The following is a 25,133-nucleotide window of genomic DNA, read 5'->3' as shown; positions in this document are numbered from 1 at the left end:
TTGCGTTACCATGGAAATGGTACTTTAAATTCGTCTAGCGAGCTCCTCCCCCTAGTGGGCGGAGTCATGTTTCAAATCACAACATTTATTTTAACGACTCTATAATCAAAATCTTTTTTAATCTTGACACATATCGTCGGAAAGGTCTGAGTCTCAAGGGTCCATATTTGGGGACTGTTTTGTTATGGAAGTGACATTTGGACAGAAATTTACAGGAAAATGCATCAAGAAAACAATCAATGGAATTTCAATGACACCCGGTGGCTGTTTTTGGTACAGCGCCTCAACAAAATCTCCTGGAAACTTCAATTTTTGTGATATCAACTTCAAATTTGGTTAGACATATGGTCCTCTCCACTGGTCCTCCATGACCCTGTGGCCGGTTCTCCACTGGTCCTCCATGACCCTGTGGCCGGTTCTCCACTGGTCCTCCATGACCCTGTGGCCGGTTCTCCACTGGTCCTTCATGACCCTGTGGCCGGTTCTCCACTGGTCCTTCATGACCCTGTGGCCGGTTCTCCACTGGTCCTTCATGACCCTGTGGCCGGTTCTCCACTGGTCCTTCATGACCCTGTGGCCGGTTCTCCACTGGTCCTTCATGACCCTGTGGCCGGTTCTCCACTGGTCCTTCATGACCCTGTGGCCGGTTCTCCACTGGTCCTTCATGACCCTGTGGCCGGTTCTCCACTGGTCCTTCATGACCCTGTGGCCGGTTCTCCACTGGTTCTTCATGACCCTGTGGCCGGTTCTCCACTGGTCCTTCATGACCCTGTGGCCGGTTCTCCACTGGTCCTTCATGACCCTGTGGCCGGTTCTCCACTGGTCCTTCATGACCCTGTGGCCGGTTCTCCACTGGTCCTTCATGACCCTGTGGCCGGTTCTCCACTGGTCCTTCATGACCCTGTGGCCGGTTCTCCACTGGTCCTTCATGACCCTGTGGCCGGTTCTCCACTGGTCCTTCATGACCCTGTGGCCGGTTCTCCACTGGTCCTTCATGACCCTGTGGCCGGTTCTCCACTGGTCCTTCATGACCCTGTGGCCGGTTCTCCACTGGTCCTTCATGACCCTGTGGCCGGTTCTCCAATGGTCCTCCATGACCCTGTGGCCGGTTCTCCACTGGTCCTTCATGACCCTGTGGCCGGTTCTCCACTGGTCCTTCATGACCCTGTGGCCGGTTCTCCACTGGTCCTTCATGACCCTGTGGCCGGTTCTCCACTGGTCCTTCATGACCCTGTGGCCGGTTCTCCACTGTTCCTTCATGACCCTGTGGCCGGTTCTCCACTGGTCCTTCATGACCCTGTGGCCGGTTCTCCACTGGTCCTTCATGACCCTGTGGCCGGTTCTCCACTGGTCCTTCATGACCCTGTGGCCGGTTCTCCACTGGTCCTTCATGACCCTGTGGCCGGTTCTCCACTGTTCCTTCATGACCCTGTGGCCGGTTCTCCACTGGTCCTTCATGACCCTGTGGCCGGTTCTCCACTGGTCCTTCATGACCCTGTGGCCGGTTCTCCACTGGTCCTTCATGACCCTGTGGCCGGTTCTCCACTGGTCCTTCATGACCCTGTGGCCGGTTCTCCACTGGTCCTCCATGACCCTGTGGCCGGTTCTCCACTGGTCCTTCATGACCCTGTGGCCGGTTCTCCACTGGTCCTCCATGACCCTGTGGCCGGTTCTCCACTGGTCCTTCATGACCCTGTGGCCGGTTCTCCACTGGTCCTTCATGACCCTGTGGCCGGTTCTCCACTGGTCCTTCATGACCCTGTGGCCGGTTCTCCACTGGTCCTTCATGACCCTGTGGCCGGTTCTCCACTGGTCCTTCATGACCCTGTGGCCGGTTCTCCACTGTTCCTTCATGACCCTGTGGCCGGTTCTCCACTGGTCCTTCATGACCCTGTGGCCGGTTCTCCACTGGTCCTTCATGACCCTGTGGCCGGTTCTCCACTGGTCCTTCATGACCCTGTGGCCGGTTCTCCACTGGTCCTTCATGACCCTGTGGCCGGTTCTCCACTGGTCCTCCATGACCCTGTGGCCGGTTCTCCACTGGTCCTTCATGACCCTGTGGCCGGTTCTCCACTGGTCCTCCATGACCCTGTGGCCGGTTCTCCACTGTTCCTTCATGACCCTGTGGCCGGTTCTCCACTGGTCCTCCATGACCCTGTGGCCGGTTCTCCACTGGTCCTTCATGACCCTGTGGCCGGTTCTCCACTGGTCCTTCATGACCCTGTGGCCGGTTCTCCACTGGTCCTTCATGACCCTGTGGCCGGTTCTCCACTGGTCCTCCATGACCCTGTGGCCGGTTCTCCACTGGTCCTTCATGACCCTGTGGCCGGTTCTCCACTGGTCCTTCATGACCCTGTGGCCGGTTCTTCACTGGTCCTTCATGACCCTGTGGCCGGTTCTTCACTGGTCCTTCATGACCCTGTGGCCGGTTCTCCACTGGTCCTTCATGACCCTGTGGCCGGTTCTTCACTGGTCCTTCATGACCCTGTGGCCGGTTCTCCACTGGTCCTTCATGACCCTGTGGCCGGTTCTTCACTGGTCCTTCATGACCCTGTGGCCGGTTCTCCACTGGTCCTTCATGACCCTGTGGCCGGTTCTCCACTGGTCCTTCATGACCCTGTGGCCGGTTCTCCACTGGTCCTCCATGACCCTGTGGCCGGTTCTCCACTGGTCCTCCATGACCCTGTGGCCGGTTCTCCACTGGTCCTCCATGACCCTGTGGCCGGTTCTCCACTGTTCCTTCATGACCCTGTGGCCGGTTCTCCACTGGTCCTCCATGACCCTGTGGCCGGTTCTCCACTGGTCCTTCATGACCCTGTGGCCGGTTCTCCACTGGTCCTTCATGACCCTGTGGCCGGTTCTCCACTGGTCCTTCATGACCCTGTGGCCGGTTCTCCACTGGTCCTCCATGACCCTGTGGCCGGTTCTCCACTGGTCCTTCATGACCCTGTGGCCGGTTCTCCACTGGTCCTTCATGACCCTGTGGCCGGTTCTTCACTGGTCCTTCATGACCCTGTGGCCGGTTCTTCACTGGTCCTTCATGACCCTGTGGCCGGTTCTCCACTGGTCCTTCATGACCCTGTGGCCGGTTCTTCACTGGTCCTTCATGACCCTGTGGCCGGTTCTCCACTGGTCCTTCATGACCCTGTGGCCGGTTCTTCACTGGTCCTTCATGACCCTGTGGCCGGTTCTCCACTGGTCCTTCATGACCCTGTGGCCGGTTCTCCACTGGTCCTTCATGACCCTGTGGCCGGTTCTCCACTGGTCCTCCATGACCCTGTGGCCGGTTCTCCACTGGTCCTCCATGACCCTGTGGCCGGTTCTCCACTGGTCCTCCATGACCCTGTGGCCGGTTCTCCACTGGTCCTTCATGACCCTGTGGCCGGTTCTCCACTGGTCCTTCATGACCCTGTGGCCGGTTCTCCACTGGTCCTCCATGACCCTGTGGCCGGTTCTCCACTGGTCCTCCATGACCCTGTGGCCGGTTCTCCACTGGTCCTTCATGACCCTGTGGCCGGTTCTTCACTGGTCCTTCATGACCCTGTGGCCGGTTCTTCACTGGTCCTTCATGACCCTGTGGCCGGTTCTCCACTGGTCCTTCATGACCCTGTGGCCGGTTCTTCACTGGTCCTTCATGACCCTGTGGCCGGTTCTCCACTGGTCCTTCATGACCCTGTGGCCGGTTCTTCACTGGTCCTTCATGACCCTGTGGCCGGTTCTCCACTGGTCCTTCATGACCCTGTGGCCGGTTCTCCACTGGTCCTTCATGACCCTGTGGCCGGTTCTCCACTGGTCCTCCATGACCCTGTGGCCGGTTCTCCACTGGTCCTCCATGACCCTGTGGCCGGTTCTCCACTGGTCCTCCATGACCCTGTGGCCGGTTCTCCACTGGTCCTTCATGACCCTGTGGCCGGTTCTCCACTGGTCCTCCATGACCCTGTGGCCGGTTCTCCACTGGTCCTTCATGACCCTGTGGCCGGTTCTTCACTGGTCCTCCATGACCCTGTGGCCGGTTCTCCACTGGTCCTTCATGACCCTGTGGCCGGTTCTCCACTGGTCCTCCATGACCCTGTGGCCGGTTCTCCACTGGTCCTCCATGACCCTGTGGCCGGTTCTCCACTGGTCCTTCATGACCCTGTGGCCGGTTCTCCACTGGTCCTTCATGACCCTGTGGCCGGTTCTCCACTGGTCCTTCATGACCCTGTGGCCGGTTCTCCACTGGTCCTTCATGACCCTGTGGCCGGTTCTCCACTGGTCCTTCATGACCCTGTGGCCGGTTCTCCACTGGTCCTTCATGACCCTGTGGCCGGTTCTCCACTGGTCCTCCATGACCCTGTGGCCGGTTCTCCACTGGTCCTTCATGACCCTGTGGCCGGTTCTTCACTGGTCCTCCATGACCCTGTGGCCGGTTCTCCACTGGTCCTTCATGACCCTGTGGCCGGTTCTCCACTGGTCCTCCATGACCCTGTGGCCGGTTCTCCACTGGTCCTCCATGACCCTGTGGCCGGTTCTCCACTGGTCCTTCATGACCCTGTGGCCGGTTCTCCACTGGTCCTTCATGACCCTGTGGCCGGTTCTCCACTGGTCCTTCATGACCCTGTGGCCGGTTCTCCACTGGTCCTTCATGACCCTGTGGCCGGTTCTCCACTGGTCCTTCATGACCCTGTGGCCGGTTCTCCACTGGTCCTTCATGACCCTGTGGCCGGTTCTCCACTGGTCCTTCATGACCCTGTGGCCGGTTCTTCACTGGTCCTCCATGACCCTGTGGCCGGTTCTCCACTGGTCCTTCATGACCCTGTGGCCGGTTCTCCACTGGTCTTTGATAGAGACTGACCACTGCAGACGCTTAAAGTCATCTAGCCGTCACAATCTGGCCCTCGTCAAACTCGCTCTAATCCTTACTCTTGCCCATTTTTCCTGCTTCTAACACATCAACTCTGAGGACAACATGTTCACTTGCTGCCTAATATATCCCACCCACTAACAGGAGATCATCAGTGTTACTCACTTCACTGGCCATAATGTCATAATGTTATGCCTGATATATAGTGTGTAGCATTGTTCGCTGTGGGATGCACAGTTGTGTCGATTCAAAATGTTTTCACTTCAATTTCAGTATTTGGATTATATTTGAATGCAGAATTGCAATTGAATTTAAATGCAAGGAAATACATATAATTGTAGAATCTAGAAAATCTTATACAGTTATAGACAGACAGACAGACAGACAGACAGATATATAGACAGATATATAGACAGACAGATATATAGACAGATATATAGACAGACAGATATATAGACAGACAGACAGACAGGGAGAGACAGATAGACGGACAGACAGACAGATATATAGACAGACAGGGATAGACGGATAGATAGACAGACAGACAGATATATAGACAGACAGGGATAGACGGATAGATAGACAGACAGACAGATATATAGACAGACAGGGATAGACGGACAGACAGACAGACAGGGATAGACAGACAGACAGACAGACAGACAGATATATAGACAGACAGACAGACAGGGAGAGACAGATAGACAGACAGACAGACAGATATATAGACAGACAGGGATAGACGGATAGATAGACAGACAGACAGATATATAGACAGACAGACAGGGATAGACAGAGAGACAGACAGACAGATATATAGACAGACAGACAGACAGACAGACAGGGATAGACAGACAGACAGATATATAGACAGACAGACCGACAGGGATAGACAGACAGACAGACAGACAGGGATAGACAGATAGACGGATAGACAGACAGACAGACAGACAGGGATAGACAGATAGACAGACAGACAGGGATAGACAGATAGACGGATAGACAGTCAGACAGACAGGGATAGACAGACAGACAGACAGACAGGGATAGACAGACAGACAGAACCGGCCAGACAGACAGACAGATATATAGATAGACAGACAGACAGGGATAGATAGATAGATGGATAGACAGACAGACAGATATATAGACAGACAGACAGGGATAGACAGATAGACAGACAGATATATAGACAGACAGACAGACAGGGATAGACAGATAGACAGACAGACAGATATATAGACAGACAGACAGACAGGGATAGACAGACAGACAGACAGAGATAGACAGATAGACGGATAGACAGACAGACAGACAGACAGACAGACAGGGATAGACAGATAGACAGACAGACAGATATATAGACTGACAGACAGGGATAGACAGATAGACGGATAGACAGACAGACAGGGATAGACAGACAGACAGAACCGGCCAGACAGACAGACAGAACCGGCCAGACAGACAGACAGATATATAGACAGACAGACAGATAGACAGGGAGAGACAGATAGACGGATAGACAGACAGACAGACAGACAGGGATAGACAGATAGACAGACAGACAGATATATAGACAGACAGACAGGGATATACAGACAGACAGGGATAGAAAGATAGACGGATAGACAGACAGACAGATATATAGACAGACAGACAGGGAGAGACAGATAGACAGACAGACAGATATATAGACAGACAGACAGACAGACAGACAGGGATAGATGGATAGATAGACAGACAGACAGACAGATATATAGACAGACAGACAGACAGACAGACAGACAGGGATAGACAGACAGACAGGGATAGACAGAACGACAGACAGACAGATATATAGACAGACAGACAGACAGACAGACAGACAGACAGACAGATATATAGACAGACAGACAGACAGGGATAGACAGATAGACAGACAGACAGACAGGGATAGACAGAACGACAGACAGACAGATATATAGACAGACAGACATACAGACAGGGATAGACAGAAAGACAGACAGACAGACAGGGATAGACAGATAGACGCATAGACAGACAGATATATAGACTGACAGACAGGGATAGACAGATAGACAGACAGACAGACAGACAGACAGACAGACAGACAGGGATAGACAGATAGACGGAACCGGCCAGACAGACAGACAGACAGACAGACAGGAATAGACAGATAGACGCATAGACAGACAGATATATAGACTGACAGACAGGGATAGACAGATAGACAGACAGACAGATATATAGACTGACAGACAGGGATAGACAGATAGACGGATAGACAGACAGACAGACAGACAGGGATAGACAGACAGACAGACAGGGATAGACAGACAGAGGATAGACGGATAGACAGACAGATATATAGACAGACAGACAGACAGATAGATATATAGAGACATACAGACAGGGATAGACAGAAAGACAGACAGACAGACAGACAGGGATAGACAGATAGACGCATAGACAGACATATATCGACTGACAGACAGGGATAGACAGATAGACAGACAGACAGATATATAGACTGACAGACAGGGATAGACAGATAGACAGACAGACAGACAGACAGACAGACAGACAGGGATAGACAAATAGACGGATAGACAGACAGACAGACAGACAGATATATAGACTGACAGACAGGGATAGACAGATAGACGGATAGACAGACAGACAGACAGGGATAGACAGATAGAGGATAGACGGATAGACAGACAGACAGGGATAGACAGACAGAGGATAGACGGATAGACAGACAGATATATAGACTGACAGACGGACAGGCAGAATATATCCCACCCACTAACAGGAGATCATGGCAGATCATGGCTCTGAAGGGCAGATGCTGCTGATATTCATTAGTAAAGCAGTCATCAGGCCCAGCTGAGCTAAATCAACATCATTAGTCTCTTGATCAGCTTTAGTGTGAGGAGTGTGAAGAACACACACTTGATTCAGTGTGAGGAGTGTGAAGAACACACACCTGATTCAGCGAACTGTTCCGTTTCAGCCGGCGGTTTGCAAAAATGCCCAAATACAACATGAGCTTGAGAGCTGAATGTGTTGTGTTTCTCTTTCCTAATGGCCGAATAATGTGAGGCTCTTAAAGCAGCTCATTAGCGGTGTGTGTGTGTGTGTGTGTGTGTGTGTGTGTGTGTGTGTGTGTGTGTGTGTGTGGACTGGTAATCATCACGTTATGGGGACAAAATGTCCCCACAAAGATGGCAATATCCGAAATCCTCATCCTTGTGGGGACATTTTTAGGTCCCCATGAGGAAAACATCTTATAAATCAGACTAAGAGATGTTTTTTGAAAATGTAAAATTGCAGAATGTCTCCTGTGAGGGTTAGGTTTAGGGGCAGTGTAGGGGGATAGAATATACGGTATGTACGGTATAAAAACCATTACGCCTATGGAAAGTCCCCATAAAAGATGAAAACACTACATGTGTGTGTGTGTGTGTGTGTGTGTGTGTGTGGGAAACACCTGTTAACGTAGTCTAAACGCCTCGCAGGCACTGAAGCAAGCGCAAACTCTTTCTGCACACACACACACACACACACACACACACACACACACACACACACACACACACACACACACACACACACACACACACACACACACACACACACACACACACACACACACACACACACACACACACACACACACACACACACACACACGTTCAGTCTGAAAACAGACGACTGGATCCCGAAGGAGTGAAAGTCCTTCTCCTCACTCAGAGAAGCGTTCTCCACACACACTACTGTGTTCATCCAGAATATATAAATATAAGTAAAGAGAGTGTGTGTGTGTGTGTGTGTGTGTGTGTGTGTGTGTGTGTGTGTGTGTGAGGGGTAGGTTTAGGGTCAGTGTAAGGGGATAGAAAATACGGTTTTTACGGTATAAAAACCATTACGCCTATGGAATGTCCTCACATTTCACAAAAACAAACGTGTGTGTGTGTGTGTGTGTGCAGGCACATGCAGAGGGGGGGGCTTTGGGTGCTCGAGCCCCTGCCCTTTTTCAAAATGAATCAAAAGTGCCCCTCTCAGACACATCAATGATAATATCGTGGTCAATAAAACTAAATAAATGTGATTATTATAACATGACAATGTTTACAATAGTAACGAACGGCTCAAAAGTCGGACAATTTCTGTTGAGGCGTTGCCATAATGCGTTGCTATGGATCGCGTGCGTTTTGATTGACTGCTGATTTTCCACTGTTCGGAAACGGCTCTCGAGCCAAATATGGTCCTTTCAGAGAGTGTGTGGCCTTACGGAAAAAAGTAAACCAATATTTTTTTAATATCGATAATCAGAGCTAATGTGTTGATTTAATTAAAAATCTATATATTAGCTATATATTTTAAAGTATTACACAATTCACCAATGCCCGTTTGTCATGTATATACACCAACCAATCGTGATCTGGCAAAGCAAGTTCAAATTCCATTGGGCGATGTGAAGCGGTAATTTTCTGTTCTTATTCATAAATCGGTTGAAAATGACATGGACAGACGAACTAACGTTTGTGGAACGATTTCCTGCGGTTTGTCTCATTTTATAAATTGCATCACTGACAAAATGGATTTTAACTGACAACAAACAAATCCCTGCACAAAACCACAGCAGCAAACGTCGCATTAATGGTAAGTAGTGTTAAATTCACTTTTATGTATATTGATACACCGTTTACTATTTCATGAAACTATCAAAGTTAACAAAACCCAAGTGACTGGCGAAATGGTTACGTGAAAGGACTTTATTATACTATTTTTGAATATTATGCAGCATTATGAAATAAGTCTCTTATGTTCATCAAGCTTACATTTATTTGATAAAAAACAGCAATATTGCGAAATATATTAAAATAATGGTTTTCTATTTTAAAATAATTTAAAATATAATTTATTCCTGTGATCACAGCTGGATTTTCAGCATCATTACTCCACTCTTCAGTGTCTCTTCAGTAGTTAATGCAGCCTAACAATCATTTCATTGAAAAAGTGTTTTATGTGTATGCCACAGTAAAGAGATGTGTTTTTAGTCTAGATTTAAACTGACAGAGTGTGTCTGCTTCCCCAACAATGTTAGGAAGACTGTTCCAGAGTTTAGGTGCTAAATAGGAAAACGATCGACCGCCTGCAGTTGATTTGGATATTCTCGGTATGATCAACTGGCCAGAGTTTAGAGAGCGCAGTAGACGTGATGGAGTATAATATGTTAAGAGCTCGCTCAAGTATTGGGGAGATAAACCATTTAGTGCTTTGTAAGTAATAAGTAAGATTTTAAAATTTATGCGATGTTTAATAGGCAGCCAGTGCAGTGTTGACAGAACTGGGCTAATATGGTCATACTTCCTGGTTCTAGTAAGAACTGGAGCTGCTGCGTTTTGGACCAGCTGGAGTTTATTTATTAAGCGAGCAGGGCAACCACCCAGTAGAGCATTACAATAATCTAACCTTGAGGTCATGAACGCATGAACTAACTGTTCAGCATTTTGCATTGAGAGCATGTGCCGTAATTTAGATATATTTTTAAGATGGTAGAAAGCAGTTTTTACAGAATATATCGTATTACCGTTTACCGGCACATGTCTAGTTCTGCGCAGACCGATCCACGTATGATATTAAAAAAAAAACGCATGAGTGAATCAAAAGCATAAGGAGTCGTATGCTCTCGCTGGTTATCATACGGCGATCGGTCTCTGCACCGCTGCGAACAAGCCTTCCATCAACAAAGCAAACGTTGCGTTACTATTGATTCACATGGCTTTACGATCCTACAGCGACATCAAAACACAACGAAAACACAGCGAATCCAACGCATTCATGCAGTTCGCCGTCATTTGTATAGACGGAGATTACAAACGAGCAGCAGCTGTTAGCTCCATTAGCTCCATTAGCTGCTATTTCAGCAATGGCGGATCTCAGTGTGTGTTGGTCTTGTTGACTCCGCCCCCAGCGCCTGACGGAATCGGTTCTTACTTCTAGCCCTGTTCTAGCCCAGCAATGTTTTGGAGCTACTTAAGAACCACTTTTCCTGGCTCGGAGCTGGGCTTTGGGTGTGGAAACACAAAGAACCGATTTGAAACTAGGCTCTGGCTCCGATCTAGCTCTAGCTCTGCTTTGGTGGAAAAGGGGTATCAGAGAATCTCCTGAGCCCCTCGAGTTCCTCGTTATGCTGCGTTCACACCAAACGCGAATAGAGCGGCAAAACCGCATCTAGTTTCATTATCATTAAAAATATATATTAAGCATGAATAGCTGGGGTTATGAGCGGTGATCGCCCGGTTATCCCCTGGATCTCACAACTCCAAAAACACAAGATTATTTTTTTTTAAATAGGCGCTTTCTTTATAAATAAACCACAAATTTGAGCTTTAAACAACTATATTACCACCTGAAAAAGTTTTAAAACTACATTTTGTGACACAATAGTACTTTTTTAATTTATGCAGGGTTTCTCATACACGTCACTTTACCACGTGACAGCAGCAAGCAGGCTCCTGATTGGTTAACGCGGCGCGAATTGACGCCAAAGTTCAAATTTTTCAACTCGGGCGTCAGACGCGAATTCGCTTCAAACATGTGAATGCACAACAGCACCATTCGCGTGTAACGCGCAAGACGCTCAATTCGTGAACTGGACGTGCGAATGAGGCGGATTCACGTCCTTCGCGCCGCGCAAAACGCGCCTTCCGTGCCGCGGGACCTCCAGACGCGCGTCAACGCGCCTTTCCATTAACTTAAAGGGTTAGTTCACCCAAAAATGACAATTATGTCATTAATTACTTATCCTCATGTCGTTCGACACCCGTAAGACCTCCGTTCATCTTCGGAACACAAATGAAGATATTTTAGTTGAAATCCGATCGCTCAGAAAGGCCTCCATTGGCTCAATGCACTTTACACTCTCAAGACCCATAAAAGGTACTAAAGACGTCGTTACAAAGTCCATCTCACTACAGCGGCTCTACAATAACTTTATGAAGGCGAGAATAGTTTCTGTGCGCAAAAAAACCCTAAATAACGACTTATATCATGATGACCGATTTCAAAACAAGGCATCATGAAGCTTCGAAGCGTTATGAATCAGTGAGTCGATTCAGCAGTTTGGCGGTTTGACACACGATCCGAATCATGATTCGACTCGCTGATTCATAACGCTTCGAAGCTTCATGATGCCGTGTTTTGAAATCGTCATCTCTATATAAGTCGTTATTTAGGTTTTTCTTGCGCACAAAAACTATTCTCGTCGCTTCATAAAGTTATTGTAGAGCCGCTGTAGTGAGATGGACTTTGTAACTTTAGTCTTTAGTGTCTTTTAAGGGTCTTGAGAGTGTAAAGTTGAGCCAATGGAGGCCTTTCAGAGCATCAGATTTACACTAAAATATCTTCATTTGTGTCTGAAGATGAACGGAGGTCTGACGGGTGTCGAACGACATGAGGGTAATTTTCATTTTTGGGTGAACTAACCCTTTAACATTAAAATCACTCGCGCCAGACGCTCTATTCGCGTTTGGTGTGAACGCAGCATAAGGGACACGGTCAGCGATCCCAAGCCCATGCAGGTGAGTCGAGCTGGGCTTTCCCCGGAGGAGAGAGAGCATTGTAGAGCTGGGGGTCGTCGTCTCTACAGTCCCTGACAAAAGTCTCGTCGCTTATCTATTTTGTAGAAACACCTGCAATTAACCTGACTTTTAATTAATCAATTGGTGTTAGAAATAGCTCATACGAAAAGCTAAAACCCTCCCAATGATGTTTCACTGAAAAAAGATTTATCATTTAATCAAGACAGAAAGGTCAAAAGTTTTGTCGTCTATACAGAAATTGAACGAATTTATTGCAAATACAAAAATATGTCAGCAAATTAAGTAGTGGTGCTGTGAGATCCAAATTCAATATCTTGCATGACTTCCATGAGCTTGAAGGACTGCATCCATGCGGTTTGGCAAGGATTCATACAATTTATTGATGAAGTCATCAGGAATAGCAAAGAAAGCAGTCTTGCATGCCTCCCAGAGTTCATCAATATTCTTTGGTTTCGTCTTTCATCCTACCCCACATTTGCTCAATGATGTTCATGTCTGGAGACTGGGCTGGTCAATCCTGGAGCATCTTGATCTTCTTTGAGGAACTTTGATGTGGAGATGGAAGTATGCGATGGAGCACCATCCTGCTGCAGAATTTGGCCTCTTTTATGGTTGGGAATATAAGAGGTAGCTAAGATTTCTTGGTATTTTAGACTATTGATGTTGCCTTCCACCCACAGATCTCTCACACACCCCCATACTGGATGTAACCCCAGACCATGATTTTTCCGCCACCAAACTTCACTGTTTTCTGGGTGAATCTCGGATCCATGCGGGCTCCAGTAGGTCTCCTGCAATATTTGCGGTGACTGTTGTGTAATTCAACAGAAGATTGAATCTGAAAAATCCACCTTCTGCCACTTTTCCAGCGTCCATCCTTTTAGCAGGCTGTTGCCACACAGTTTAGTCTTTTGTTTAGTGCTGGCTTCTGGGCACTGATTCGACCATGGAGGCCATTTCGAGACAGAATCCGACAAACTGTTCTGGTTGACATAGGGACTTCAGGTGCAAAGCTCTGCTAGAGTGGAAAATGGGCTGGCCTTGGACTTTTGAGCCAACAAACGGTCCTCTCGAGCAGTTGTCTTGCAGGATCTGCCTGACCTGGGCTTGTCAAAAACGTCTCAAGTCTCTTCAAATCTTTTTTTTATCCTCTGTACTTGACGCTGAGACACATTGAAGGTGTCTGCCACATCAGCAGTGGATCTGGTCTTCAGCCTCTTGATAATCAAAACTTTAGTCTCAGGGTGAATCTTAGGCATGTTTGCAGAGGTCTAGTTGCAGTTGATGTGAAGGTCTAGTGTACTGGGGTTCTTTTTATACACACCTGAGACCTAATTGATCCATTATTGGTCACAGGTGACGCTCATATGACAAGGCGACAACACTTATGTCTTTGCAAAAATTGACTTTACCAAGCTGTGAATATTAGAATACTTTTTAACAGTTTTGTTTTGCACTGAAACATTATTACAAAAGCTGTTGGGATTAAAATGAGCCATTTCTTAGAAATATATTTCAGCGGCACTTCAGGTCAATTTGTACACAAGCGACAAGACTTTTGTCAGGGACTGTGTTGTGGCGCGGCGGGGCATTTCCTCAACCAGTGTCCAGTAAAAGATCAAGCCCAACAGTAGAGAGGAGGCTACTGTCAGGTGGAGCATCGTTGGGGAAATCCTCGTCCGCTTCTCTCCTTCCAGAAAGAGTGCAATGGGCAGGCAGGATTCCGGAGCGGAGGGTAATTTTATGGATTCTTCTCTGGCTACTCACCTCCAGATCCCTGTCACTCCCCTCTGCAAACCCATTGCTGTTCACGCCCTTAATGGACAAACACTTCCCACCAGTGTGAGATGGTGGTCCAGTGGGTTAAACCATGGAACTGATATGCAGAAGGTTGCTGGTTCGATCCCAGCGGTCACCACCAGTGTTGAGCAAGGCACTTTACTCCCTGTAATAAGGGCAATGTAAGTCGCTTTGGATAAAAGCGTCTGCCAAATGCATAAAATATAAATATTAATAATACCATCACGCACACCACTGACTCTGTTACACTGACTGTTTCCGGTAATCTCACTGAAATTCCTCATCACCGAGTTCAGTCTCTGCCTGGAGTAATCAGTGCTATGCCTCTTGTCTTGTGTCTGCCCGTTCGTCTGTATCTAGTTCTGTGTTTCAAGAGGAGACGGGGAATTTGTCTAATGTGCCCAAGGAGTACCTCGACCTGAAGGAGGTGTTCAGTAAGTCCCGGGCTGCTTCTCTTCCTCCTCATCGTCCCTATAACTGTGCTATAGATCTACTGCTAGGCAAGTCTCTTATCTTACTTTAAGTTTCAAGTTTCTTATCCAGAAAGGTAGGCCATGGAGTAATACATTTCTGATTCTCGAGCTTCCGAGTTTATCCACCCTTCCTCTTCTCCAGCGGGGGCGGGGTTCTTTTTTGTGGGTAAGAAGGATGGGTCTCTGCGACCTTGACTAACGAGAGTTAAATAACATCACGGTAAAGAATACGTATCCTTTGCCGCTGATGTCTTCAGCCTTCGAGAGGTTGCAGGGAGCATTAGTATTCCCAAAACTAGATTTACGTAATGCTTATCATTTGGTCCGCATAAGGGAGGGGGATGAATGGAAGACTGCATTTAATACCCCCTGGGGGCCATTTTGCATATTTAGTGATGCCTTTTGGGCTGTCTAACTCCCCTGCAGTCTTCCAGGCACTGGTCAATGGCGTGCTGAGAGATATGGTTGACCAGTTCATTTATGTCTACCTGGACGACATACTGATATTTTCTTCTTCTCTCCAGGAACACGTTCACGAACACTAGTGCTCCAGAGGTTGCTAGAGAATGGGCTTTTTGTCAAGGCGGAGAAATGCGCTTTTTATGCACATTCTGTTCCGTTCCTAGGGTATATCATCTCGTCCGAGGGAATGCGCATGGATCCCGACAAGGTTAAGGCTGTGGTAGATTTGGCCAAGTCCAGATTCCCGTAAGGCCCTACAGAGGTTTCTGGGGTTTGCCAATTTCTATCGACGTTTCATTCGTAATTTCAGCCAACTAGCCACGCCTTTGACAGATTTGACCTCCTCCAGAACGACGTTCAGGTGGTCTGGTGCTACATTTTCCAAACTGAAGAGCCGCTTTGTTTCGGCTCCCATTCTTGCCAACTCGCGTTTTTGACCGCTCCGGCGCCCGTCTACTCCCGAGTGCTTTTGCTGGTTATGTATTGGTTTTTAAGAGGTAATTAACAAAACGGCGGAAAAGAGACGAGCACTGAAACTAAAGCGTATTCTGAAAGCTTGTAAAGCTAGATTTAAAATAAGACAACGTGTGTTATTATCAGCTATTACGGACATTGACCATGCGATTGCTGAGACAACACGCGCCATCGGAAAGAAAGCGCAAGCCTGATATATACTGAACGCAGAACGAACCTCGCAAAAGCATGTTCAGCGCCCAAATCCCACACCCGAAAGTTCCAGAACTTTGAAAAAGTACTACATCGCGAGCAGGGAATCTCAGAGGGGGAAATATTTACCCGGAACTTAATTTAGACCCTGCGGTCGAACGAGTTCCTCGTTCCTGGGTAAAGTTCCTGCGGTGGAAACGCGGCTATTGAAATGATTCATTCAAACGGCTGATTCGTTCAAGAATGAGGCGATCGTTTACGAACAGGTCATTGAATCTTTGATCCTTCACGTCAGTTCGTGGTGGAGGTGGGGGTAAGCGCGGTTCTTTCCCAGCGATCTTCCTCGGACGACAAGATGCATCCCTGCGAGTTTTTCTCCCATTGCTTGTCGCCAGCCGAATGTAATTACGACATTGGTAACAGGGAGTTGTTGGCGGTCAAGCTTGCATTGGAAGAGTGGCGTCACTGGTTAGAGGGGTCCGGGGTTCCTTTTATAGTTTGGACCGATCTTAAGAATCTGGAATACGTCAGATCTGCTAAAAGACTCTCGTGGGCTCTTTTTTTCGGACGTTTTGAGTTTTCTCTTTCGCATCGCCCGGGTTCTAAAAACATCAAACCCGATGCTTTATCTCGCGTTTTTGACCTCTCCGAGCGCCCGTCTACTCCCGAGTGCATTTTTCCCGAGAGACTCATTATCTCTACACTGATATGGGAGGTCGAGTCGAAGGTCAAGTCGGCCTTGGAAGGGGTAACTCCTCCGGCGGTCCACCGAGTCGATTATTTGTGCCTGAGGGAGTTCTGTCCGACGTAATACGATGGGATTCCAATGTAGCTTGTCACCCAGGAGTTAATAGAACCAAGTTTTTGGTTAAGCAACGGCCCGGTATGGCATCCGGGAGTTTGTCTTGGCGTGTTCAGTTTGTAAGACGTCTAATCGCACCCCAGATGGGTTACTTCCTTCGAGACCCTGGTCCCACGTCGTACTAGATTTTGTTACCAAAATTGTTTTAATTCCCATATTAATCTGCCGGTCCCGGTTCCTCCCCGCCGCGTCTTGCCAACATATACGGTCAATCGTATTCTGGACTCTAGATGGAGGGGACGCAGATTCCAGTACTTGGTGGACTGGGAGGGTTACAGTCCGGAGGAAGGAAGTTGGGTTCCTGCTAGGGACATACTGGACCACTCCCTCATTGATGACTACAATCGACAGGTAGGTCCTCCTGGTCACGGTTTATCAATGGTTCAACTCACCTGTAAACACTTTTTTAGGAATTGCTAATACACCAGATATTGTTAACATCTCTCAGAATGGCAAAACTATTTGAGGTGTCATGTGCATTTGACCTGTTTCTGGAGGACTCTGACTGCTCTAAGACTCTAAAATACCAGTCATTGATCTCTACCATTGAGAACCTTGGGTACAAATGCCAGCTATAGTGTTTGGTAGTCTTGGTCATGTGCCTTTGCATTGGGGGTGTTGGAAACTCTAGTCCTCGTTGAAGCAGAGACCAGGAGACTTGGATATATCTTCAGCAAGAGTCTTTACTGAGAACTTGTTTCGTCTGTGGCCATCAAGTCTAACTCAAAACAGTTTACACTGTAATTTATCTACATTTTAGGGAGAGGGATTTAAACAGTAGAGTAGGAGACAATCAAAACACAAGAATGCAAATGTTGAATATGTAAAGAGACCTGCCCCCCAGACTCCAATCAGCCTAACGATTACAGGAGAGCCGTTAAAGACGAACGGCGAGAATCTCAATGGATCAATCTGGATCATTTGACTTACAATGAAAAGGACATGAACTGGCATGGAAACTTTGCATAACAGATGTTATCGTCTTTACCTTAAGTACTAAATACAATGTACTTTAAACAGGGCTCGATATTAAGCCGGTTCACATGCTTGTCCCTCGGACAAGTAAATCTATCACTCACTTGTCCGAGTAAAACATTTGCTTGTCCGGAATTTTTTTTGTAAATATAATTTATTCTGAAGCAATATTCTAACCAGTGTTTGATCAGCTTTGACATATTTAAATCTGCATATTTTTTTCCTTTTATAAAGGGCATTTTTTCCCTAATCTTATTACATTTGTAGAATAAGACACTATAGGGCTGTTACCAAACAAATTAAATAATTTAAACAAAAAAAAATTACAACTGCATTAAATAAAGTTATGAGATTGTTTTAAATATGTTTGAATATTCAAATAATAAATGTTGGAGAGATTAAACTAAACCACCGCGCTGTGACCGTCTTAATGAGTGAGTCATTGAGTTATTCATTAGCCCCGTTTCCACCAAAATTACCCAAAACAATTTGTACCAGGAACTTTTTTTTACAGGAACTTTTCCCCCCCAGACCAGCGACTGTGTGCGTTTCCGCTGTGGTCTAAAGTACCGTGAAGATTAGGCAAATTATAGTCCAGAGACGTGGAACTGCGCGCAACATTTTTGTGCGACACTGTCTGCAACAATAACATGTTTGGAGGAGATTCAAGCAGCGCTGCTTTTGCTGGTTATGTATTGGTTTACTAAAAAGGTAATTAAAGGGTTAGTTCACCCAAAAGTGTAAATTCTGTCATTAATGACTGAGCCTCATGTGGTTGGACACCCGTCAGACCTCCGTTCATCTTCAGACACAAATGAAGATATTTTAGTGTAAATCTGATGCTCTGAAAGGCCTCCATTGGCTCAACTTTACACTCTCAAGACCCTTAAAAGACACTAAAGACTAAAGTTACAAAGTCCATCTCACTACAGCGGCTCTACAATAACTTTATGGAGTGACGAGAATAGTTTTTGTGCGCAAAAAAACCCTAAATAACGACTTATATAGTGATGACGATTTCAAAACATGGCATCATGAAGCTTCGAAGCGTTATGAATCAGTGAGTTGAATCATGATTCGGATCGCGTGTCAAACCGCCAAACTGCTGAAATTTGGCGATCCAAACTGCTGAATCGACTCACTGATTCATAACGCTCTGAACCGCTGAATCGACTCACTGACTCATAACGCTCTGAACCGCTGAATCGACTCACTGATTCATAACGCTTCAAACTGCTGAATCGACTCACTGATTCATAACGCTCTGAACCGCTGAATCGACTCACTGACTCATAACGCTCCGAACCGCTGAATCGACTCACTGATTCATAACGCTTCAAACTGCTTAAATGACTCACTGATTCATAACGCTCCAAACCGCTGAATCGACTCACTGATTCATAACGCTTCGAAGCTTCATGATGCCGTGTTTTGAAATCGTCATCACTATATAAGTCGTTATTTAGGGTTTTTTTGCGCATAAAGTTATTGTAGAGCCGCTGTAGTGAGATGGACTTTGTAACTTTAGTCTTTAGTGTCTTTTAAGGGTCTTGAGAGTGTAAAGTTGAGCCAATGGAGGCCTTTCAGAGCATCAGATTTACACTAAAATATCTTCATTTGTGTCTGAAGATGAACGGAGGTCTGACGGGTGTCCAACCACATGAGGCTCAGTCATTAAAGACAGAAATTTTTATTTTTGAGTGAACTAACCCTTTAACAAAACGGCGGAAAAGAGACGAGCACTGATACTAAAGCGTATTCTGAAAGCATGTAAAGCTAGATTTAAAATAAGACGTGTGTTATTATCAGCTATTACAGACATTGACCGAGAGATTGCTGAGACGAACGCGCGCCATCGGAAAGAAAGAGCAAGACTGATATTTACTGAACGCAGAACGAACCTCGCAAAAGCATGTTCAGCGCCCAAATCCCACCCCCGAAAGTTCCAGAACTTTGAAAAAGTACTACATCGCGAGCAGGGAATCTCAGAGGGGGAAATATTTACCCGGAACTAATGCCGCGTTTTCCAACCTTCTACCCGTGAAAGTGCACTGGAACGACAGTCAAACCCGTGACTTCCCCCCCGTGAACTCGTACTAGATCGATGTACTCCCAGTAACGAGTTCTGACGTCACATAGCCCGCGAAGAAACTATGGACGCGGTGTTTATGAAAGTCGTACATTAAAAACCAAATATAAGGTATTGCTCTAACCTTATTTATCCGCAAATGTTCTGCATTATCAGCAGCTTTTCTAGTGTTAGCTAGTTTTTGGGCCATTGAGTGCAAGAATAAATGAATACCAGATACATTTCCAAATATACAAATAACGTAAAATAAAACGTATAACAGCTTCTCTAGCCTTATGCGCCGTTTTTTCTCCTCCGTTTCCCTCAAATAAGCAAGGAGTAAGCACCTTTGGCGATAGAAATGATTGTAAATGAGCATAAGCCCCGTAGGTTAGCCATTCTTAGTTTACATCTAGCTACCGCTCAGGCGGTTTGACGTAAATTGGCCTGGAACGCTACAAAGTCGTGAGTCGTGGTTTGAAGTCATAACTTACGGCCTCAAAAACCAAAATCGTTCCAAACCAAAACCAAAGTTCCTCGTTCCTGGGGAAAGTTCCTGCGGTGGAAACGCGGCTAATGAAATGATTCATTCAAACGGCTGATTCGTTCAAGAATGAAGCGGTCGTTTACGAACAGGTCATTGAATCTTTGATTCAACCGAAACACTGAATCATTCACACACACACACACTGTTGATGTGAGATGTGTTATGGTTCTGCTGTGATCTTTGTTTGGAACTATTTTCGCTGCTGAAACCGAACAAAAACAGTCAATATTGCATCTAAAACATAAGTGACTTATTAGGCTTAATGTTGATTAATTGTTTATGGATCTGTCATATGATGTCATGTTCAGTCGTGATGTATTCAGGAAAACACACTCTTGCTCGTGTGATTTTGCTTAACTGTTTCATATGTTATAAATATAAAAACGGCACAATTTGTAATGTTTACCGTGTGAGTTTGTCTTTATGAGCGGCGCTCATTTGTTGTGATTTCTCCTCGAGAGGCGGAACATTGTTAGAGTCAGTTTATTGTAGTTATATTATCCACTATCCATCGCCCATTACTCAAAATTAATGCAGAATCATTATTGTATTTTGGTGATTGCCTAGTTCATTTTTTGACGTTTTAATCTTGCCCCTTCTAAAAATCTGCTTTCCAAGCGGACGAGTGTTAATGTCGAGCTGCTTTAAACATATTCTGACATCTGTAATCCCACTGCGGATTTCTGCAACAAGTGCTGCTCAATCTCAGCCACTGTAGGAAGCACGTTCATCTGGAAGAGGCGATGTTTCCTGAACCCTTACAACTGTCTAACCCATAATGATGTGCTGATGTGTCTTAATGTTTGATAATTCCCAAAAATTGGATTCCTAATGAAATTTGACTTGTAATGTGACTGAGCACTTGGTGCCCTATGCACAGTGCGTGATGGGAGCGGCGGCACTGAGTGTGTGTGTGTGTGTGTGTGAGATGAGTTGGGTTAGTCTAACGGGAGAGTATACAGTTTGTACAGTATAAAACCATTAAGCCTATGGAGAGTCAAAGATAGGTAGCCAGACGTGTATGCGTGCGTGTGTGTGTGTGTTTGGGTGTGTGTATTAGTATGTGTGAGTGTGTGATGGGTAGGTTTAGGGGTAGTGGTAGTGTGTGTGTGTGTGTGTTTGTGTGTGTGTGTGTGTGTAGGGTGTGTGAGGGTAGGGGTAGTGTGTGTGTTTGTGTGTGTGTGTGATGGGTAGGTTTAGGGGTAGTGTGTGTGTGTGTGTGTGTGTACATGTTTTTCTAGCCTGGTGGGGACTTCACCTGACTGTAGACAGACTCATGGGGACTCGTGTCCTAAATTGAGGTCCCCACGGGCACAAAAGCTTATAAATCATTCACAATGAGTTTTTATGAAAATGTAAAAATGCAGAATGTCTCCTGTGAGGGTTAGGTTTAGGGGCAGGGGCAGTGTGTGTGTGTGATGGGTAGGTTTAGGGGCAGTGTGTGTGTGTGTGTGTGTGTGTGTGTGTGTGTGTGTGTGTGTGTGTGTGTGTGTGTGTGTGTGTGATGTTAGGTTTAGGGGCAGGGGCAGTGTGTGTGTGTGTGTGTGTGTGTGTGTGTGTGTGTGTGTGTGTGTGTGCATGTGTGTGATGGGTAGGTTTAGGGGCAGTGTGTGTGTGTGTGTGTGTGTGTGTGTGTGATGGTTAGGTTTAGGGGTAGTGTGTGTGTGTGTGTGTGTGTGTGTGTGTGTGTGTGTGTGTGTGTGTGTGTGATGGTTAGGTTTAGGGGCAGGGGCAGTGTGTGTGTGTGTGTGTGTGTGTGTGTATGTGTGTGTGTGTGATGGGTAGGTTTAGGGGCAGGGGCAGTGTGTGTGTGTGTGTGTGTGTGTGTGTGTGTGTGTGTGTGTGTGTGTGTGTGTGTGATGGGTAGGTTTAGGGGCAGTGTAAGGGGATAGAAAATACGGTTTGTACAGTATAAAAACCATTACGCCTATGGAATATCCTCACATTTCACAAAAACAAACATGTGAGTGTGTGTGTGTGTGTGATGAGTAGGGTTAGTGTAACGGGAGAGTATATAGAGTTTGTACAGTATAAACCATTAAGTCTATGGAGAGTCCCCATTAAACATGAAAACACAACATGAGTGAGTGTGTGTGTGTGTGTGTGTGTGTGTGTGTGTGTGTGTGTGTGTGTGTGTGTGTGTGTGTGTGTGTGTGTGAAATGGCATCTTTGCTCTGTTGCACATGATGGATGGGCTGCTCCGGTGACTGACATGACCTGACCACACACACTCTCACACACACACACACACACACACACACACACACACACACACACACACACACACACACACACACACACACACACACACACACACACACACACACACACACACACACACACACACACACACACAGGTGGAAACTCTAGACTAAAGTCAGGTGTAAAACACAAGCCCTGATCATTGAGTCATTAACCTCCTTCACCTCCTCGAGTGTGTGTGTGTGTGTGTGTGTGTGTGTGTGTGTGTCCTCAGAACACACTCCAGTAATCTCACCTGTGCTGTTTTCATCTCCATGCTTCCAGACTGAACAAAACGTGCCCTATGAGGACGAGGAACTCTCAGGAACACGAGTTAAGAGTGTAAATAGAGCTGAAGCTGATTTCATGTTGACTTTAAATTCATCGGAGAACTCCAGTAAGTCTAATGATGTTTGACAGAGCAAACTCTGAGCGGTAAACCGTTCCTCGGGGTCACACACACACACACACACACACACACACACACACACACACACACACACACACACACACACACACACACACACACACACCAGCGATTGTAACGCCGGGCCGGGCCAAACTTCAGGAACATGATGAAATCACAATAAAACTGACGTGTGTGTTTGGGCAATGTGGCCTGTGTCACAGCACTGGTGGAAAAACACAATCTCTGAGCAAACACTGAGAGCGTGGCAGCGATCACATGACCGGCTCCTCGAGGGCCCTCTGGCCCCATCACACGGGAAAACAACTCCTAAATCAAACTCGGCCCATCAGGACGGCTTTCACACGCGCTTTCCACTTACTGAGGTCTTCAGGGCAGACGTCACCGAACTCTCTCACACACACACACACACACACACACACACACACACACACACACACACACACACACACACACTGACAGAGAGAAATGTGATCTGGACCCAGGGCTCATTTGGGCTCCTGGGAGCCTCCGCGCTGGGGGCCGAGAGAAGCGGTTCTCCAGAACTCATTTAAAGGGTTTGTTCACACAAAAATGTAAATTCTGTCATTAATTACTATAATGGAACTATATGGTTCTACAATAACTTTATGAAGACGAGAATAGTTTTTGTGCGCAAAAAAAACCCTAAATAACGACTTATATAGAGATGACGATTTCAAAACACGGCCTCATGAAGCTTCGAAGCGTTATGAATCAGTGAGTCGATTCAGTGGTTCGGAGCGTTATGAATCAGTGAGTCGATTCAGCGGTTCAGAGCGTTATGAATCAGTGAGTCGATTCAGCGGTTCAGAGCATTATGAATCAGTGAGTCGATTCAGGTTCAGAGTGTTATGAATCAGTGAGTCGATTCAGTTGTTCAGACCGTTATGAATCAGTGAGTCGATTCAGTGGTTCAGAGCGTTATGAATCAGTGAGTCGATTCAGCAGTTTGGATCGCCAAATTTCAGCAGTTTGGCAGTTTGACACGTGATCAGAATCATGAATCGACTCACTGATTCATAACGCTCTGAACCGCTGAATCGACTCACTGATTCATAACGCTCTGAACCGCTGAATCGACTCACTGATTCATAACGCTCTGAACCGCTGAATCGACTCACTGATTTATAACGCTCTGAACCGCTGAATCGACTCGCTGATTCATAACGCTTCGAAGCTTCATGATGCCGTGTTTTGAAATCGTCATCACTATATAAGTCGTTATTTAGGGTTTTTTTGCGCACAGAAACTATTCTCGTCTTCATAAAGTTATTGTAGAGCCGCTGTAGTGAGATGGACTTTGTAACTTTAGTCTTTAGTGTCTTTTAAGGGTCTTGAGAGTGTAAAGTTGAGCCAATGGAGGCCTTTCAGAGCATCAGATTTACACTAAAATATCTTCATTTGTGTCTGAAGATGAACGGAGGTTCTGACGGGTGTCCAACCACATGAGGCTCAGTCATTAATGACACCATTTACATTTTTGGGTGAACTAACCCTTTAACAAAGTCACTGAGAAACCTGCAAACAAGATGTTCTTCCTCTAGATATCCAATCATTTTTACTTAAAAAGTACACGCACCATTAAAACACAATGTTATGAGTGAGCGAGCTGACTGTGACAAGATGGCCGCCAGGTGTGGACGTCGTCCTCCATTGGCCAGCAGCGGACGAGACATCTAGCCTTTATTATGTGTATCTACACTGTAAAAAATGATTGTGATTTTAACGGTATTTTACTGTAAAAATGCTACGGTGAAAAACAGTTAATTGGTTAACAGAAAGTATCCGTAGTATATACGGTGATTAACTGTAATAGATCTAACCTTACATTTCATTTAATTTTACAGTAAAATACCGTTAAATTTACAGTTTTTGGAAGTGAAAAAGAACAAGTCATTGTGTAATTTACAGTGAAAACCCGTAAATTGACATTCCCAGAATTGGGACACTTCGCATTTGATGTATTTTCATTGCAATAACTATGTTTCTTCTCTTTTTTTATTAATCACTTATGTACATTAGGGTTTTATGTTACATCTGATGTTGTTAAATGAATGTTTATTGCATTTTTTAAAATTTAAGTTTTACCATGATGGTGTTTAGTGTGTGTGTGAATGACACTGAGCTCTTCTATA

At 46.3% G+C, this 25,133-nt stretch overlaps 1 long non-coding RNA gene across 1 annotated transcript in view; it reads right to left on the bottom strand.

The window, feature by feature from the left end:
* Positions 1–23,093, bottom strand: part of LOC307139881 — a 25,816-nt gene extending 2,723 nt beyond the window's left edge. The window contains exon 1 of the long non-coding RNA XR_013818184.1: positions 22,807–23,093. This is a non-coding gene — a long non-coding RNA (uncharacterized lncRNA). The remainder of the gene's footprint in view (positions 1–22,806) is intronic.
* Between the last annotated feature and the right edge of the window lie 2,040 nt (positions 23,094–25,133).

This window comes from Gobio gobio (genome assembly GCF_949357685.1).
Source record: "Gobio gobio genome assembly, chromosome: 16".
NCBI classification, from domain to species: domain Eukaryota; kingdom Metazoa; phylum Chordata; class Actinopteri; order Cypriniformes; family Gobionidae; genus Gobio; species Gobio gobio.
The sequence above is the reverse complement of the archived record's forward strand: the minus strand, read 5'-3'. Positions and strand labels throughout refer to the sequence as shown.